Source organism: Papaver somniferum, chromosome 5, assembly GCF_003573695.1.
Source record: "Papaver somniferum cultivar HN1 chromosome 5, ASM357369v1, whole genome shotgun sequence".
Lineage (NCBI taxonomy): Eukaryota > Viridiplantae > Streptophyta > Magnoliopsida > Ranunculales > Papaveraceae > Papaver > Papaver somniferum.
The window spans coordinates 49194431-49214830 of record NC_039362.1 but is presented as its reverse complement, the minus strand read 5'-3'; the positions used below and the strand labels follow the sequence as shown (position 1 = coordinate 49214830).

The window sequence follows — 20400 nt, the reverse complement described above, 5'->3', positions numbered from 1 at the left end:
GAAATTGTAAAAGGTAATATTCCCCTATATAACGATATTGCCTCATCTGGGCTATAATAAGCATAAAAATAGATATAACATTTGGAGAATCCACACAATGCATATTACACAACATACCCAATCATTTACATTCAAATATGCTCATAAGAAGTAATGGCACATCATGCTCGCATTTAAAAGAATGCTCAATGATTACAAGAAGGTTACAAAGTTCCCACTTGGATTGATGACAAGCCATCGCCTACCTCGAGATCCATAATCTATTGGTTCATCCTTTGAATCGATCGTTGTTAATAAAGAGTAATTGTTAATCACACAAGCACTCTAAGAATTAGCCAAAAGGCTCACACAAGTCTCATAATATAATCTCATACAATTGTTTAGTTATAGGTTAAGTGAACTATCTAATAGTTCTTAGCCCATTTATGATTCTACACCTTTTCATTATCAATCTTTAGCATAACAAAGGTTTACTAATTCCATTAGGTAGAATCTATAGTCCATTTGATAAGTCTAAAGAGTATCTACAACTTTGTAGAAGGAACTAAAGATTAACTCAGACCATAAGGTCCAATATATCGGAAAACTATTCCTAAGCCCAAGCCCACTAAACAAGTCCATTTATCTAAGGCTCGGTCTATCTGAGTCAACTGACAGTCCCTAACGGTGAATGGGGTTAATTAACAGTCAACATCCAGGTCAAAGTTCAAGTCCATTAGGTCAGATACGACTCAACAGAGTCGACTCGGTCAAAGTACACTGAATCAGATCTGATTAACTCAGTCAGACACACCAAGTCAGATCAACTAAGCTTACTGGTAACAGGGTTCAGATACAGGCCTATGCACAGGCAAACATACCAAAGCGCAATCAAACATACAATCTCCACAACATTCTAATTGTACACAGTTCTCTAAGTTAGAAACTAACTTCCATCTCCGAAGTCTTGTTTTCATCAAACACTACACTCTGATTCCTAGCTCTACATAACATATTCTTCACATCTATACATAGCTTCGTTATCTGGGCATAACCCACTTGTACCTACAGTTGTTCTCCATTTCAATCTCAGTTCAGCACCACCAGTTAGAGTTCAGTTCCAAGTTGTATCAAATTCCTGCAAAGCTACATTAGTTCCAATCTCTCCACTAGTTCCAATAGCTGCAACTACCCTTCAATTCAGCGCAACCAACACAACCAGCACCACTGCACCTGCAATATCTACCACTTGAACTTCACTGGATCGATTAAACTCATCTTCATCTCTAATCTCCATTTATATTTAAAGTAACCTTCACGTCCTACAATAGTCAAGCACATAAGCAAAACCACCAACAACAGTTCAACCCCAAAACTCATAACAACAGGTTCAATACCAGCAACAATACAATTCTTCATCTCATACCACACTTCAGCTCCTAGTCCCTTGAACTGAAATTCATTGAACATCATAGTCAAGTTTCACCATTAAACAAACCCAATTCACAATTCTTCTTCATCTGTAGTTCTCATCACAGAAAGACCTAATCTTCATCTAGTTTGTTCTTAACATAACATAATTCTAACTTCAAGTTCCTCAAGGACAGGCCCAACCCCTGTTCTTCAATTAATCACCAAAACAATATGCTTCTCAAATTCAACCAATCCAAAATAAGATTCAAATCAATAACTCGAATCCAAGCACCACTGCTCAATTCATCGGCTTCATCAGAACTACCTGATTCAGGAACCCTTGTTCATCACATTCAAATCATCTAAACCTAATCCAAATCTCAATTTCCTAAAGAAAACAACATTGAACCTTACACAACCCTTTATAACCTATTTAATAACAAACCCATCAATAATTTAGCGAATCAAAACAAATTCATAATTAAATTTCGATCAATTATAAAACCCTAATTTAACTTACCGATTATCCTTCTTTCCATAGTTCAAATAAATTCAATATCATAATCTACTCCCTTGATTCATCCATCTACTTAGTTTTCTAAGAATCCCCCACAAAACTATGCTCAACTTCTCTGAATTGATATCGGCAGGAAGAAGATGAAAGAAAGAGAAGAAGAGGAAAGAAAGAAATGAGAATAGATTTTCTCCATTTGTTTTTTATAAGGCCACAGATAAATAATAAATCCAACCCCCAAAATGATATGGGAAGCCAAGTCGGTCTAAGTAAAATTACTATTTTGCCCTTTATACTCATCCAATGATATCTTCTTCGTCCGGTATCCGAATGACACGTCGAATAGTCCATTGTGCATAACTTTTCGAGATGTATCTAGTGATACTAGTTTGGTATCTAGATTGTTGTTAGATTTATTTCTAATAATTAACGTTCGTCTCTAATTAACCGAGTCATTAGCGGCTTAGTCGTCTCTTGACTGGTCTAATAGTGTTGACAAGCTTGAGGGTCCTTACATTCTCCCCACCTTATATCATTTTCGTCCTCGAAAATCAAACCATACTTGTGGTCTTCAAAACTCCCCACCTTATAGAGAAAATGCTATCTCTCGACTAACTGCAAGTACTGCTCGTACTTACAAATGTGCAAAAATCTACTCATTTTAAATGAGTTCAAAGTAACATGAAATGTAACACAAATCTAAATGGCTTTCTACCACTAAGATCTAAAATTTGTGGCTCTAGGTTCAGTACACTAATTTCTATTTCAATAGATTACTGGTTCTAGGTACATTATAAGATGCTCTATAATAAAGTTTATATATGCTCTAGGATCAACTATATTGATTTAAGTTCTATCCAAGAGGAAAGTCTCATTTTCTTACATGAATTTTTATAATGGAATATATAAATTTTAGACTTAAATCCTCTACACTAGTTTCTATTTCAATAAATTATTGGTTCAAAGTACATTACAAACTACTCTATAATAAGGTTTCTATATGATATTCAGGATCTATCAAATATACTAATCTCACTATTTTTATAGTATTGAATTGCCTATGCGTTCATAATTTTAGACTAATTATTCTCTAATCTCATATAAAATAGTTGGTTTATCCTAAAATTTTTACTTCATAAAACGTACACATAATCAAACAAACAAATCAATCAATCAAACAACTCTTTTTGTTATTGTTAGCTTTTAGTGATTAAGATTTATCTCACTACCCAACCCGGTTCTAAACTAATCTACTTCACCATCTGGTACTAACTATCATCTATTGTTGCCCATGTAAGATCTAATAATGAGCTCTGATACCAAGTTGTGACGCCCCAATTACTAAACCTGCTTAGCTAATAGGATTAAAAACTAATTTGAAGCATAAAATCTAGACTAACGATCTCAAGAATCTAGACTACATAACCTAAGCCCAAAAGAAAAACCCATACATTCTGATACAGGATAAATGAAGATCTCTCATGTGATACGAATATAACCATGTGTTGTTTACAGAGAAAATATACATATATAAATATAAATAAACATCTTCAATTCGCTGAAACTTTACGCTACGGAAACGAATATCTTCACGTGCGCCTTTTCTTCTAAATGCTGAAATTGAAGTGGGAACGAATGAGCATATCATCCCAAAAAGGGGGCTCAACGAAAACATGTAACTCTCAAGTAATCACTAATATGCTTCACAGTTCTAAAGAAGTAGTAATTTAAACATATCATCGTGCATAACATGTGTAAGAGTAATTTCCCCAAATACCTCGATATACTGTTTCCTCATCTGGGTCATTAACGACATAAATTAGGTTATAAAATAAAAAGTAATACTATTTCGCTGTACATGCTGGATAGCTATTATATGCACTTCCCGTGCTATGTATTGCCTCATCTGGGCTATAAGACTTAGCAAGGAGCTGTGGGGAGACCACAGTCACTCCTCGCAGGGATTTCACTCAAACACACATCAAATTATTCACTTAGCAATAAGAAAGCATCGTAAGATATCATTCATGAAAGAATGTTATTCTAATTCCACTTCCTCAGGTATTGCGTACCATAATAACAATATCCGTGAAAGACCACCACCGGATGAATCTACAGAAGTGAAACTAGAACAACTAAAATATGTCATGCAGACCTCGCCAAACTCGTTGGAGAAAGCGAAAGCAGGATAACTCTAAAATCGAATGATAGCGCCATCCACACAGAGTGCCCATACAAACCATGATTCAAGAACTACCATCATAAGTCCCGAAGGTTTTGCAATAAAGCATAATATGCAAACGAATGGATTCTCACGAGAAATTGTAAAAGGTAATATTCCCCTATATAACGATATTGCCTCATCTGGGCTATAATAAGCATAAAAATGGATATAACATTTGGAAAATCCACACAATGCATATTACACAACATACCCAATCATTTACACTCAAATATGCTCATAAGAAGTAATGGCACATTATGCTCGCATTTAAAACAATGCTCAATGATTACAAGAAGGTTACAGAGTTCCCACCTGGATTGATGACAAGCCATCGCCTACCTCAAGATCCATAATCTACTGGTTCATCCTTTGAATCGATCGTTGTTAATAAAGAGTAACTGTTAATCACACAAGCACTCTAAGAATTAGCCAAAAGGCTCACACAAGGCTCATAATATAATCTCATACAATTGTCTAGTTATAGGTTAAGTGAACTATCTAATAGTTCTAAGCCCATTTATAATTTGACACCTTTTCATTATCAATCTTTAGCATAACAAAGGTTTACTAATTCCATTAGGAAGAATCTATAGTCCATTTTAGAACTGGAAAACGGGCGGGCCGAGGCTGGCTTGTGACCAACCCGCGGGTTACGGGTTAATACAAGCCTAAGCTTGCGGGTTGAAATTCTTCACGGGTGGTCATTTCTCCAACCCTCCCCCGTCTCGGGTAAAGCTTGCGGGTTCACGAGATCTCACGGGTTAGCTGGTTTATGTTGAGTCAACTCGCCAGAAATCGATTTCTGGGCTATTTCCGGGCCTTCCGGCCACATTCAGGCCACATTCAAAAACTCAAAATTGCAAAACTAAACTAATTTTGCATTTAAAGGATTAAAAGAACACAAATTACAAATACTAGTCATTAGTAGTTTAAATACTTTAGTTACAGTACTTCATCAGTTCATGTCATGATGATATTTTCCACAAAGAAAAAAATCCTCCGAGACTGTAGCAATACCATTGTTTGTAATTTGTATCACCAAGTGCGACAATAAAGATATTAACAACCACTTCCTGCACAAAATATATATTGTGTGGCTAATCAAAAAAAGTGTTAATTGTCCAAAAAAACATCTCCAATCTCTTTTCTATGCAATATTTGGAGACACTGGTAAGTGGTAAGTGATAAATAACTGTCTGTCCAAAAAACATTCTCATATTCCATGTCTATCTTTGAGTTGCTCCAACTATTCAATATGAATCTGTAATTTCAAGAAAAAATAAACCAAAAAAAGAAAAGATTCGAGTCAAAAACATGGAATTTGCATAATTACCCCGCTTTATATTGAAGAAGTACGCATACTAATTAGACGCATAAGAACTTACTTCCTCCACATCCTCCACTGCCCCATCCTCCACTGCATCAGGTTCAAATCCTAATACATCTTCTTCAATAATCCCATTGTTCTCATCCATATCTTCTTTTCCTACATGGATAAAAACAACCAATGTTATAACTTATATATAAGATTTAGCCATTCAACTAAAAAAAATATTATTGATTTGCTTACCAATTCCATATTCCCAATCACGAGTTGTTATCAACGCCTCAGCATTTTCAGGTAATAAGGAACTGCGAAATCGATCAATTACCCTTCCTTCAATGCTAAATGCAGATTCTGAAGCGACAGTTGAAATAGGAATTGACAAAATATCCCCTGCCATTCTTGAAAGTACCGGAAATCGTTGTTCATGGTTCTTCCAATAATTTAGGATGTCGAGTGGTGAATTTAGACAACCCCTGTACGACTCGCCAAGATATTCATCTAACTCTGACAAGTCAGTAAGTACATCACCACCACGTTCCTGTGTTGCAACATATTCCTGCATGAAACAACCTAGAAGTGAGTGAACTATGAATATATGAGTCTTAAAAGTCTTAGAAACAAGCTAACACCATCACATACTACATCCACAGTTGACAGTAATTCAAAAGACAACATATTTTAAGATGAAAAGCAATAATTCAAAAGACAACAGGGTTCAGTTAAGTAAGCTTTAACTGTCGGCAGCAGAATTCCCACCATTTTGAAAAAATCACAGTTGACAGTAATTACCTGAAAAAAATCACTCCCTTCTTCGGCAGCAGAATTCCCACCATTTTGAATACCCAAATTCTGAGTTGCACAACTATTGAAAGCTCTTGAACTTGACAAGGTGTAATACTCATTAAAAAGTGCTGTCATATTACTACGCACTTTATTAACTTCACGTTCTAATTCTCTCACCTCAAGATACAACTTGGAGTAAGTAAATTTCACAAAATTCATTTTCGATCTAGGGTCTAACACAACTGCCATAGACAATATAGGACTCAACTCCTTCCAATAACTATCAAATTTTGCTTGCATCTCTTTTACCATGTTCCTAATGAATTCAATATCATTTCTACTTTCTTTCTTTAGTAACACCTGAACTTGACAAATTCTTTCAAAATACAGATTGGAAGTAGGATACTTACTACCAGAAAATATCTTTGTGAGATCATGAAACACCTTGAGAAACTTTGTGACTACTTCAATTTGTTCCCATTCTTCATCAGTTGGACAGTTTTCATAGTCTGAATCTACCAACTTCAAATGAGAGAAAACTGGCTTTTACAGGATACAACTATCTAACATAAGATAAGTTGAATTCCACCTGTGTAAAACAAACATTCAGTGAGTATATAATAAACATTAATACAATTATCTAACTTTATAAGTTATAACAGAAACAGAATAGAAGTGGAATCCCACCTTGTCTTTACGTCTTGACGAATACCTCTTTTTATTCCAGACATTCCTAAAGTATTAACAATGTCCAAGAAATTTTGTTTTCTTACTTGGGACTTTTTAAGGGACTTCACTGACGCTCTTATCTTAAGCACGGCTGGATCAATCTTCTTATGTCCTTCTTTTACAATAAGAGCTAAGATATGAGCACAACAACACACATGAAATAATTTTCCATCGTTCAACAAGATCTTCTTTGCAACAAGTCTACTCTTCATAATTCCAGCACAAGCTCCGTTATTTGCAGCATTATCCAAGGTGATGTTGGATACCTTGTCTTCAATTCCCCAATCTTCTATCATAGCAAATAACTTAGCAGAAAGGTGTTCACCTGTTTTGAGGTAGTAGAAAGGAGAAAAGTTATCATGAATTTATATTGAAGAATAAGATAAAGAAATAACAGTAAGTGCTTTACCTGTATGAGGTGGTGGAAGAGGACAGAAATTCAGAAGCTTCTTTTGCAACACCCAATCTTGATCAAGATAGTGCGCAGTTAAGCTTATATATCCAGTAGTTGTTACAGAAGTCCACATGTCTGATGTTAGACATATCCTACCTGTAAGGGTGAGACATACACATTAGCACATCATATTAATCAATTACTCATACATAAAAGTATAAACAAAACATATGGGTCATTAGGATTTGAAACTTTGAATCATACCTGGAGCAAGTTTCAATCTGTTGCGAATAATTTCTTTTTGTGCTTTATGTTTCTTTACTACATCGGCTTTCCCAGTATTCCTTGATATTGGTTTAGCATCCTCATTTAAATAAGTACATATATCCCTAAATTCTTTCCACTCCACCAAAGCAAATGGAACATTTCTTGCAATGAGTAATGCTGAAAACAGATCTCGTAATTTCATCTGATCAACTTTGCGTACGCGGGTAGACAACTGGCCATTGTTTGCAGATAATATCATCTGCCCTACGTCCATAGACTGACGGTTAGGGCACTTATGCCTTTTCATGGCTGAGGTTCCACCTTTTTGGCTTTCATATTTATATCCTACATTACAAGCCTTGCACACTCCCTTCTTTGTTCCATCTTTATATTTAAGAAGTTTAAAAAATTCCCAAACTTGGGATCTAAGTTTATTTTTCTTTCCACGTGAAACTGGTGCAGGACAGGCAGGTGCACAACCAACAGTTGGATCCTCATTCACAGAATCTAGCATCTCAACATCATCACCTCACCATCACTACTCATAACATAATTATAATGGTCTTGTAACTCTTGTTCTTGTACACTTGACATACTGGACACATCAGAGAGAGTAACCTAAAAACAATAGCACAATTGACAGTCACAGACTCATAGTAACATTATCAGTTTATCACAATTCACAGTTTTACACACAAATGGAGAGCATAATACCATACACATTATTATCTTGAATAAGATGATATCCAGCTTTAACAACCAAAACCCAGTCATGGACTTGGAATGTTGGATACTCAACAAAGAAACATCAAGCAAGGAAGTTCACATAATAAACCCCCACTTTGTTCTTTCAAGGTAGGAGGTAGCACACTAGCACTAGTCAGTAGTCACTACTCACTACTCACTAGGTCTTGCCAAACATATCATACAAAATTACAAATATACAAATACAATCATTGGAGAATGGAGAATTGAGATGAATGAAAATGTAAAGAAAGAACCAACTGTAATTGTGTCTGTAACACATTGTATCCATGCTCTAATTAAAATAAAATATGCACAATCACATATTCACATATTCATATTCACATACATACAACTGTAATTGAGCTAATAAAAACATCCATCCAAGATTCCTAATAAAACATATGCACAATCACATATTCACAATCACATACATAAGCAAATCCCTAATAAAACCATAGAAAATATTAAATTCAAACCAATCTTTAATCAAGATGTTATACCTGAAGATCTTTGAGAAATTACTGCACCTGGAGGCTGGAGGTCTTCCACACAATATTAAAAAGAAGGGAACTTCAATTGAAACCTTAACAGAGAAATTGAAGAAAGGAGTTACTGGACAATCTATCAAGAAATTAACCTCTAACAATTCAAATAGAATCAAAGTGATGGAGAAATTCAAATTACCTGAAGATTAATTTGCACCTGAAGGACTTCTACATTCAAAAATAAAAAAAAAAATAATTAAATTCAAACCCTAACATCCAAAAAATTGAAAACAAAACAAAAAGAAATTAACTTTCGAAAACCATAACATTACCTGATGAGTGATGAGAATTGAAATCAAAAATAGGGTTTTGAAGATACGAAGAGAAATAGGGTATGAGAAAAGGGGTTTCCCTCTTTCACTTTCATACTTTCTCCCACACCCACAGTCCCGCTTGCTTACACAGAGAATACTCAAGAGTCAAATGACTCAAATCCTTCAAGATCGAAGTAGTAGCAGACGGAGAAGACGAAAGAACTTTCAACTTTGTCTGTGAACTTTGCCGCTGGGAAGTGCTGCGGACGGAGAAGAAAAGAGAAGAAAAGACGAAGTAGGGTTTTTTTGTTTTTATACCATGGCAGATGAGCGAGACACGTATAGTATTAGTGACACCCGGCAAAAACAAAGTGCGGGATAACGGGTTAACCCGTGATTGTACGGTCCGGGCCGGGTTAACCCGTTTTTTGACGGGTCACCATTTCTCCAACCCTAACCCGGCTTGTTTAGAAACCAGCCGGTCCGGGTTCAGGTTTTCACGGTCCGGGCACGGGTTAACCCGCGGGTTTCAACTTGTTTGCCAGCTCTAGTCCATTTGATAAGTCTAAAGAGTATCTACAACTTTGTAGAAGGAACTAAATATTAACTCAGACCATAAGGTCCAATATATCAGAAAACTATTCCTAAGCCCAAGACCATTAAACAAGTCCATTTATCTAAGGCCTGGTCCATCTGAGTCAACTGACAGTCCTTAACGGTCAATGGGGTCAATTAACAGTCAACATCCAGGTCAAAGGTCAAGTCCATTAGGTCAGATACGACTCAACAGAGTCGACTCGGTCAAAGTACACTGAGTCAGATCTGATTAACTCAGTCAGACACACCAAGTCAGATCAACTAAGCTTACTGGTAACAGGGTTCAGATACAGGCCTATGCACAGGCAAACATACCAAAGCGCAATCAAACATACAATCTCCACAACATTCTAACTGTACACAGTTCTCTAAGTTACAAACTAACTTCCATCTCCGAAGTCTTGTTTTCATCAAACACTACACTCTGATTCCTAGCTCTACATAACATATTCTTCACATCTATACATAGCTTCGTTATCTGGGCATAACCCACTTGTACCTACAGTTGTTCTCCATTTCAATCTCAGTTCAGCACCACCAGTTGGAGTTCAGTTCCAAGTTGTATCAAATTCCTGCAAAGCTACATTAGTTCCAATCTCTCCACTAGTTCCAATAGCTGCAACTACCCTTCAGTTCAGCCCAACCAACACAACCAGCACCACTGCACCTGCAATATCTACCACTTGAACCTCACTGGCTCGATTAAACTCATCTTCATCTCTAATCTCCATTTATATTTAAAGTAACCTTCACGTCCTATAATAGTGAAGCACATAAGCAAAACCACCAACAACAGTTCAACCCCAAAACTCATAACAACAGGTTCAATACCAGCAACAATACAATTCTTCATCTCAGACCACACTTCAGCTCCTAGTCCCTTGAACTGAAATTCCTTGAACATCATAATTAAGTTTCACCATTAAACAAACCCAATTCACAATTCTTCTTTCATCTGTAGTTCTCATCACAGAAAAACCTAATCTTCATCTAGTTCTTAACATAACACAATTCCGACTTCAAGTTCCTCAAGGACAGACCTAACCCCTGTTCTACAATTAATCACCAAAACAATATGCTTCTCAAATTCAACCAATCCAAAATAAGATTCAAATCAATAAATCGAATCCAAACACCACTGCTCAATTCATCGGCTTCATCAGAACTACTTGATTTAGGAACCCTTGTTCATCACTTTCAAATCATCTAAACCTAATCCAAATCTCAATTTCCTAAAGAAAACAAAATTGAACCTTACACAACCCTTTATAACCTATTTAACAACAAACCCGTCAACAATTCAGCGAATCAAAACAAATTCATAATTAAATTTCGATCAATTATAAAACCCTAATTTAACTTACCGATTATCCTTCTTTCCAGAGTTCAAATAGCTTCAATATCATAATCTACTCCCTTGATTCATCCATATACTTAGTTTTTCTAAGAATCCCCCACAAAACTATGCTCAACTTCTCTGAATTGATATCGGCAGGAAGAAGATCAAAGAAAGAGAAGAAGAGGAAAGAAAGAAATGAGAATAGATTTTCTCCATTTGGTTCTGATAAGGCCAAAGATAAATAATAAATCCAACCCCCAAAATGATATGGGAAGCCATGTCGGTCTAATGCAAATTACTATTTTGCCCTTCATACTCATCCAATGATATCTTCTTCGTCCGGTATCCGAATGACACGTTCGAGTAGTCCATTGCGCATAACTTTTCGAGATGTATCTATTGATACTAGTTTCGTATCTAGATCGTTGTTATATTTATTTTTAATAAATAATGTTCGTCTCTAATTAACCGAGTCATTAGCGGCTTAGTCGTCTCTTGACTGGTCTAATAGCGTTGACAAGCTTGAGGGTCCTTACAAAATCGTTGTTCATCGCAACACAACTTGATTGTGTTGTTGGGAAAATCTTGTCTCATTTTCCTGATCAAAAAGAGACAAGATTGAGTGTTGATTCAGGCTTCAGTAAAGTTTTTCCTTCTTTTCTTAGATTTGTTATTTTTTTGTCTATCAAATAAAATAAAGGGTTATTATCGACAATTCTACTCTTTACAGGGTTTTAGAGTTGGGCGTATACAAACCTGTCAATAGGTTTCGAACCCTACATTCTTTTTTCCTTTTTGACATCCTATATAAGATTGCTTGTTGAGTTAGGTGATTCAATCACACAAATCCATTTGTTTATAACTTTTCTCAAAGAACCATGTCAGATGGAAAGGATGTCAACATGATTGTTAAATCTTCAATCAAGGTGTTTATGGGCAAAAACCGTTTCTGCTGATTTCAGTAATTTCGGTGAGTGAGTGAGAAACAAATCTAAACCCTAAACAAATGTACTGCACGGGAGTACTTTAGATTCGAAAGATCAATCTATACAAATCTGGCCTAAACCAAGAAATGTCTGAATCCAATTTGCTTCGGTCACAAAGAGGAGGAGAAGGGCTGGTTTAGGGAGGGAAGCGAAGAGAGTGTTGAGACCACAACAGTTCTGGAAGAGTATTGCTTGACTTGTATCAGTAGGTGAAAGCTTTGGGAAAGCTAGCAAGAGTTGCCTTTCTGAGAGTTTTATTTCTCCTTGACCAAAAACTTGTCGTCTTGGCGGAAATAGGTAAGACCTGTTTATACAAGTCTAAGTGAAACGTACTCTGTCCTCATAAGAAAAAGAAACGGATGAGTTAAATGGGAAGAGGTGGTAACGCCTGGTATTGATGGAATTTAATGGAATTGATGTTCCATAATGAAATAGTGTTTCACCATTACTTCCTGCATTTACTAACCGTTTTATTCTTAATACATTGTCTTAAAACGGGAATTTGTGTATGCCGCACGCTGTAAACCGCCAAACCAAAACCCTAAAGAGCATCCCCCAGTTTGTGACATGTATTGATGTCTCGAGTGTTTTCGTGGAAAACGTGTAGCATGTCGCTGGTGTTTGATAAGTTGAGCTTGAGAGATGTGCCGACTCAGTGGCGACCTTCGACGGTCGAAATTTTGCATCTTAAGAGAAATCGTGGCCTTTGATGTAGGCGCGGCATGCCAAAGTGCAAGGGTTGCACGACATGTGCCAATGGCTTGGGCGGAATGCCTTGGCCGTAAGTTGCACATCGGGTGCAAGTGGTAATGCCAAAATGTAAGTGTTGCATGGCATGTGCCAATGGCGCGCGTAGCGGCTTTGGCCCTAGGTTTGCACGACTTGGCATGCTAGGTTGCAAGGGTCGTTTGGCATGTGCCAATGGCGCGTGTGGTGGCTTGGCACTAGGTTAGCACGGCTTTGCATGCCAGGTTGCAAGCGTCGCTTGGCATGTTCCAATGGCGTGTGTGGCGGATTGGCCCTAGGTTTGCACGGCTTGGTATGCTATGTCGCAAGCTTCACTTGGCATGTGCCAATGGCGCGTGTGGCGGATTGGCCCTAGGTTTGCACGGCTTGGCATGCTAAGTCGCAAGCGTCGCTTGGCATGTGCCAATGGCGCGTGTGGCGGCTTGGCCCTAGGTTTGCACGGCTTGGCATGTGCCAATGGCGCGTGTGGCGCAATGATTGTGCGACTTGGTTTTGGCATGATTGTCATGATGCGCAGCGATTGTGCGGCTTGGTTTTGGCATGGTTGCCATGATGCGCAGCGATTGTGCGGCTTTGGTTTTGGCATAGTTGTCATGATGCGCAGTGATTTTGCGGCTTTGTTTTGGCATGGTTGCCATGATGCGCAGCGATTGTGCGGCTTGGTTTTGGCATGGTTGCCATGATGCGCAGCGATTGTGCGGCTTTGGTTTTGGCATAATTGCCATGATGCGCAGTGATTGTGCGACTTGGTTTTGGCATGGTTGCCATGATGCGCAGCGATTGTGCGGCTTAGGTTTTGGCATAGTTGCCATGATGCGCATCGATTGTGCGGCTTAGGGTTTTGTGTGTCGAAACCCTAGTTTAGCATTTGAAAAAAGATACCCTGGTAATTTTTTACATAAGTGCATTAAATGTTCTAATAAATGTGTTTAGCGTCACCGGTGACGTCATGCTATGCATAAGGTTTTACGATTTTACCCCTTGTCTAAAAACCACCATCAACACAAGGAAAAGAAAAAATCTCCTGTTTCTAAGTCCCTGAAAAGAAAAAGAAGGAATACAAGAAATCCCAGGGCTGTGCCTTCTAACTCTCAGAAGTTTTCCGATGTTCTTGATGAGTTGAAGGAAGTAAGAACGGAGATTCGTGAAATAAAGGCTTTTGTGTCAAAGTCCTTAGAAATTCAGAGAGCCTTGGTACGACATAATCAGCCAATACAATTCGTTGATATAAACTCCTACCTTCGTGAACCGTATTTTCCAATGGATGTTGACAACAAGGAGTTCGGGAATGATGCTGAATTTCTCAAAGGGATTGTCACCTAGGATGTCTTCTTTTTGGATTAGTTGGAAGAATAACTAGTGCTTTGAATAGCGATGATTGTGACTACACATAGCTATTTTTGTTTTCATCTTCTTATGTTATTTTTAGGTTTATTGGTATTAAATTCTAAAAATATTTGGAGGATGATGTTTATTGCAGTATTTTAATGGTTTGTGATATTGCAATATTTTTATGGGATATGTATTGTTTACGTCCGTGAACTTGAAGGTCCCATATTGCAGTCAAAAGTAAAGTCGTTCATGAATTGGTATTCGTATTGATGAAAAGACGAATGGACTTTTGGCATATACAAAAGATATGCCTATGCAGTCATGTATTTGATGGAAAATAGGATAAAATCTTTTGTTCAACAAGGATAATGTCTATTATGTCGTTATGATGGAAAATAGAATAGATCCTTGTATGTTATCCATGGTATTGATCTTCATTGATCCATTTTATTATGTTTTATCGTGAAGGCTCCATTGTGTGTCTTATGTTGAGAACCTTACAACTAAGTCGATTTACCTTGGCTTTGTTGGTTGTTCCATAAGATGCTATATGTCGAGCATTAAGAACTAAATTAATCAACTAGTTTGGTTATTTAGTTAGTACTCCATAAGTCTTCTTTCTTATGTTGAGTACATGTACAATAAAGGTTGTCATATTCTATGATGAACTTAGTCGGGGTTCCAAAAATTCTCTTATGTTGAGCCCAAAATTATTAAATTGATTACTTCGGTGATTAGTTGGTTATTTGTATTCCAATTAGATTAATTATAGGTTCTCTTGTAATTAATCTAGTTGAGTTTTCATATATTCCACAAGTTCTTGTGTTGAGTATATGAAAGGCTACACTATCATGCTCTTTGGTTAATATAGTCATATATTCCGTAAGTTTTTCCTTATGTTGAGTATTTGAACGGTTAAATTAGTCATCTCCGTGTGATTGGCTTAGTCGTAGCTCCGTGAGTTTACTTATGTTGAGCACTTTCAATTAAATTGATCACTTTTGTGGTTTGATTTAGTTGCGTATTCCAATTGAATTAATCATTAGTTTACATTTGGTTAATTTGGTTGAGCTTTGGATATAAAAAATCATTCCTATGGTTTTTGGTGTCCAATATAAAATCCTTCTTTTCTTTCGAAATTAAGGTCACTCTTGTTGTTCTCTCGAGAATGACATCAAATGGGGGAGAGTTCTTTTGAACTTGTGCTTAATGGTAATATCTTGTGGGGAGTGCGGCTGTGGAATTTTATATGGGTTATCTTGTATCTTAAAACTCCTTGATGAATGCTGTTAGCTTCGGCTATTAGATTGCATCTAAATTAAGTTGGTATGTATTTTTCTTTTAGTCATGAAATGTCTCTTGTGGAAATTTCATTATGATCCCATTCTTATACCTTTGACAATTTTATTGACAAAAAGAGGGAGAAATATTGTAGTTCACACTACAAATACATATGGTTTTCGGATCATTGTGTAAGGGGAAGTGGTTTCCATGATCGAGATGGAGTATTGACTAAGGGAGAGTGATACATATCACCGTAGTATTATTGTTAAAGTTGTGATACAATTGGACTTTGATGTTATATAATAATACTATGACACTGTATAATAATGATCGAGAATCTCGATTTCTCTCATTGTTATAGCTACGGATCTTCAACAACGATGGTGCTAACCTTACAACCTTTGGGATCATTGGAGTACCTGGAAGGACGAAGATTGCAAGGAACGTTGAAGATTAGACTATGGAATAGGAGCCACTAAAATTTATCTTTTTTGTATTCCATATGTATTAATAGTTTTGTCACTAAAGTTGACAAAAGGGGAGATTGTTAGAGCATAGCTCGGTCAACCTCGCATGTGTTGCTATATCAAGAATGTTTGTCAATGTTAGTGATCAAAACTATAAGTCTTGATTTCTAGCCTACATAGCTAAGTCTCGGACTAGGATAGAAAAGTGTAGTTGAGCTCAAGGACTTCATGGCGATTCATCATACAACGACGAAGATCTATACAAGGAACCATGGAACTTCGTCAACAAAAAGGTATGTGGAGACTTGAACTTATCTATCACTCAAAATTCTATCTCTTCTATCTCCTACTTCTTATGAGACAAAAGTCGTATGCTATGTAGACTAGATCATACACATTTGATATTTCGAGCCGAGTATATCTCACCTACCTATATCTCGAAATCATGTGTTGATAAAGAGTTTCGCTTTGATCAAGTTTATCTTCACCTAGTGACGAAAGTCATGAAAAGTTTCAATCACTTTGAGAATTTCTCTGACGTGAATCGGTCTGTGAATAACGGCTACATAACGTCCTCTGAGAATGTCTCAATGATTGAAATAAGAGTTTAGATTACATAACCATGTATTCCTTGAACCGAAGTTTTCGAACTTTGTTGATCAAGAGAAATCGGGAGGATTGTGGAATTGGCTTTCCAAGTCCACGAACCCAGTCCGCAGACTGTTGGAGGTTCTTGAACGAGAATTTCTGCTGGATTTTCCAAAACTCGTTTGTGTGCTAAGTCCAGGAACCCAGTCTGCGAACTGGCGGAAGTTCTCTTTCCGAGAATTTCTGCTGAGTTTGGAAAACTCAACCGATTAACTTAAGTCCGTGAACTTGTTTGTGAACTTAAGAGGTTAGGATCTAAAGATGTGCTCTGAACATGAAACATTAAATTACTAAGGAATGCTTTATGCAAACCGTGGCTATAATGTTCATGAGCCGATTCAATCGAATCGAATCATCTTTGTTTCAATTGTGTCTTGTGTAGTTACATAAGATCTCATAGCAATTGAACAACTCTTTAACTAGTTCATTTGAGTCAATTGAACTAGTTATGGTGAAGAAGAACAAGGTTAATATGAAATGATCATATGGTTAACCCTTTGGGTTACTATGTTGAACCAACATACACGTACACGTTTGGGCATGGTTTTCAAAAACCCAGTAAACGTCTACCCAAGTGTGTGTGACAAGCTAAGTTTTCGATCTAATGGTTGAGAAATATTAGCTTGGATCTAAATCAGGTTTTCATCTAACGGTGAATAAAGATTGCTTTGTACCTAAGGCAAAACCCTGATTTGAAGGCTATATAAAGGAGACATCTAGCATTGTGCAAAACTAATCCCCACACGTCTGTGTGCTACTAGTGCGCCCGCTAGAGTCGATCTCCATTAACCTTTGATTTTATTCTCTAAAATCAGGTTAACGACTTAAAGACTTCATTGGGATTGTGAAGCCAGACCGATACTACTTTATCGTAGTTGTGTGATCTGATCTTGCATCTTTTATCGTACGAGTACAATCGATTGATTGGCTTGAGATCGTGAGAGTTCTCCGATAGGCAAGATAAAGAAGTCACAAACATCTTCGTCTCACTGTTTGTGATTCCTCGACAATCCGCTTGTGTAGTCAGGAAGGATTGTAGAGAGGTGATTGATTAATCTAGGATGTTCTTCGGGAATATAAGACCGGATTATCATTTGGTTCATGTTCACCTTGATTTTATATCAAAAGACGGAAAAAAACCTAGGTTTTATCTCTGGGAGACATATTTATCTTTTGATAGACTTTTCTGTTTGAGACAGATCTGTTTATTATCAAGTCTGTGATTTTGGGTTGCAGCAACTCTTGGTTGTGGGTGAGATCAGCTAAGGGAATCAAGTGCGCAGTATCCTGCTGGGATCAGAGGCGTAGGAGTACAACTGTACCTTAGATCAGTGGGAGACTGATTGGGGTTCAACTATAGTCCAGTCTGAAGTTAGTTTGCAGTAGGCTAGTGTCTGTAGCGGCTTAATACAATGTGTATTCAATCTGGACTAGGTCCCGAGGTTTTTCTGCATTTGCGGTTTCCTCGTTAACAAAATTCTGTGTTATTTCTTTTCCTCATTATATTTTATATAATTGAAATAATACGGGTTGTGCGTTCGTGATCATCAATTGGAAATCCAACCTTTGGTTGTTGATTGATATTGATTGATCCTTGGACATTGGTCTTTGTTACCGTCCATGTATTCCTTGTATTTGATAAAGACTCGCTATTATTTTTAGCTTGAGTAAAAATCAAATCAAGAGAGAGATATTAACTCCTTAAGATACTTTTTTCTAGATTGAGTCTGACTGTCTAGTTGATTCTCTAGCAAAGTATTTCGGAGTTAGTCCATACAGATTGTTAAGAGAAATATTGGGTAGTGTTGTTAGACCCCCGCTTTTTCACCGTGAGTATATGGGACTTGTTCGATCAGGTTTGCAAGACCCAGGTTTATCTAACGGAACTTACCAAGTTGTGTGGTCGCGATCAATTTGCGACTGTCTTGGACGGCTAAGATCTACTTTCTTAAGGATTGTAAGCACATTGACCAACCTACTTCCACTTTAATTGAAAGTGTAGGCTACGGATTTGGAACAATTTGATTGGTCGGTGGGAAAGAAGGATTGGCGGCCAGCAACATGGGGCATGGCCGGTTGGTGATAGGCGGTGCAAACTAGGGCAAATCGGCCGGCTAAGTGGCGCGGCCGTGCTCCTTTTGCCGCTACTTTCATTTGCCGCGATTTCCCTTTAGTCCTTATTTTCCAAATTTTTTTAGGATTCTGCTACCACTAGTTCCATTATGGATCAATTTCCTAGTTTTCCTGGTTTTAGTCTCGACCAATAGGGATCGAGATATTCCGCAGGCCGCAAAAAACCTAATTTTTTATGAATTGATAAAATTAGATTAGAAAAATTGAATTTTGCGAGATGACACAAAATTAATCAATTTCTTGTGAATTTAGTGCATTGATACAAAATCACTAATTTTATTCTATAGAGAGCAGCACAACTTGCATGCTTCTGATTGAGTACTTTCATGCACATCTTAATCCTGACACTTCGGAAAACTCATGCTGCTCAGCCGAGAACGAACATTAGTTGTCATATCATGTCAATATTATGAGTTCATCTGAGAACATAACATAGGAAAAATACTCAGCAAGCCATGCATTAATGAATAATGCAGGTGGGAGATTAATAAAATTTACAGAATGTCTGGGATTTTGCGACAAACACTATTCTGAATATATTTTAAATATATAAGTATATTGAATTGCTCAATACATATGTAAGTAAAGAGGCGTAGGCACTCATCACTTTTAAATGGATCTATTTCTTTGCAGAACGAAGGCACATAAATACAGGGTTTTACATTTTTTACCCTGAACTAAAAACCACCATCAACATTAAGTCCCCTGCTTAGCACGTAACAGTGACATTGCTGCGAGGTAAGCACTAGATGGTGACAGATAAAAATTCATGAGAAGAGTAGACAGACGTTACCAGGAGAGAGGCCGAGTTGGTCTTTGAGTAGCGCACGTTTAGTGAAGCATTGAGGCAAGTAGAAATCGTCCTCTTTAGCATGCGCCAATTAATTCCAGGTAGATGAGCATATAGTCGGCTGATATCCCACATCCAAAGCCTGTATACAAGGAAGATAGAGAGTCCTTTCCTTTCCTGGATCTTGTAGATTTGCTGAATATAAAAGGAAGCACTTGGGTCCTTCTTCTCATCGATCATCAAGAAGTTGTACTTTTCTTGTTTGTTCCATTGGAAAGTAAGTACTTCATCTTCTTTTATAATTTTTTTTTAGATTGCCCGCCTGCGTTAGTTGTTGACATAACCATGATCTTATGCTTTCTGCAGTATATGATGAGAACCCCTGATTATTCCTCCAACTCTTCAGAAAAGAATTTTGAAGTCGACGCACCCAGGATGACCGTATTCGAAGAGGTGTTGGATAAAATAGATCTTCCATTCCGTGAAGCTGAACAAGCCATACAAGGTATGTCCCTTGCACATCTGAGCATCATTCGAGAACGCGGTCAAGCCTTCTTAGCTTCGGTCAGTGATAGATACATTTTTGTGTCTAATTTGTCCTCAATGTTCTGTATTGTTAGACTCGATTAAATACTTATTGTGTTATTTTATGTTTTTATAGATGTTTTTGGAAAAATAAGCTCTTGCGGCGAAATTGGCTCGAAAAGTGGTGTTTTACACCCCAGGATAGAGACTAAAAACACCCCAGAAATGCGCCGGAGGAACCCATAAAAAATGCTGGAAACACCCCAGAAAAATTACTTAAGGCACCCCAAAGGACATGTGTTATTCGGACTCCAGCAACGGATAAGGGGAGACCACTGGATAAGGGGTGACCTTCTTCACAAATTCAAAAAAATAT

At 37.3% G+C, this 20400-nt stretch overlaps 2 long non-coding RNA genes across 2 annotated transcripts; both read right to left on the bottom strand.

Annotated features, from left to right (window-relative positions):
• Positions 1-8201: 8201 nt before the first annotated feature.
• Positions 8202-9094, bottom strand: LOC113277414. Its single transcript, XR_003324902.1, has 3 exons — positions 9062-9094; positions 8878-8960; positions 8202-8248 (listed from the first exon to the last, which is right to left on the bottom strand). It is a non-coding gene; the product is annotated as an uncharacterized LOC113277414 (long non-coding RNA).
• Positions 9095-10090: 996 nt separating this feature from the next.
• Positions 10091-11299, bottom strand: LOC113277413. Its single transcript, XR_003324901.1, has 2 exons — positions 11138-11299; positions 10091-11046 (listed from the first exon to the last, which is right to left on the bottom strand). It is a non-coding gene; the product is annotated as an uncharacterized LOC113277413 (long non-coding RNA).
• Positions 11300-20400: the final 9101 nt, after the last annotated feature.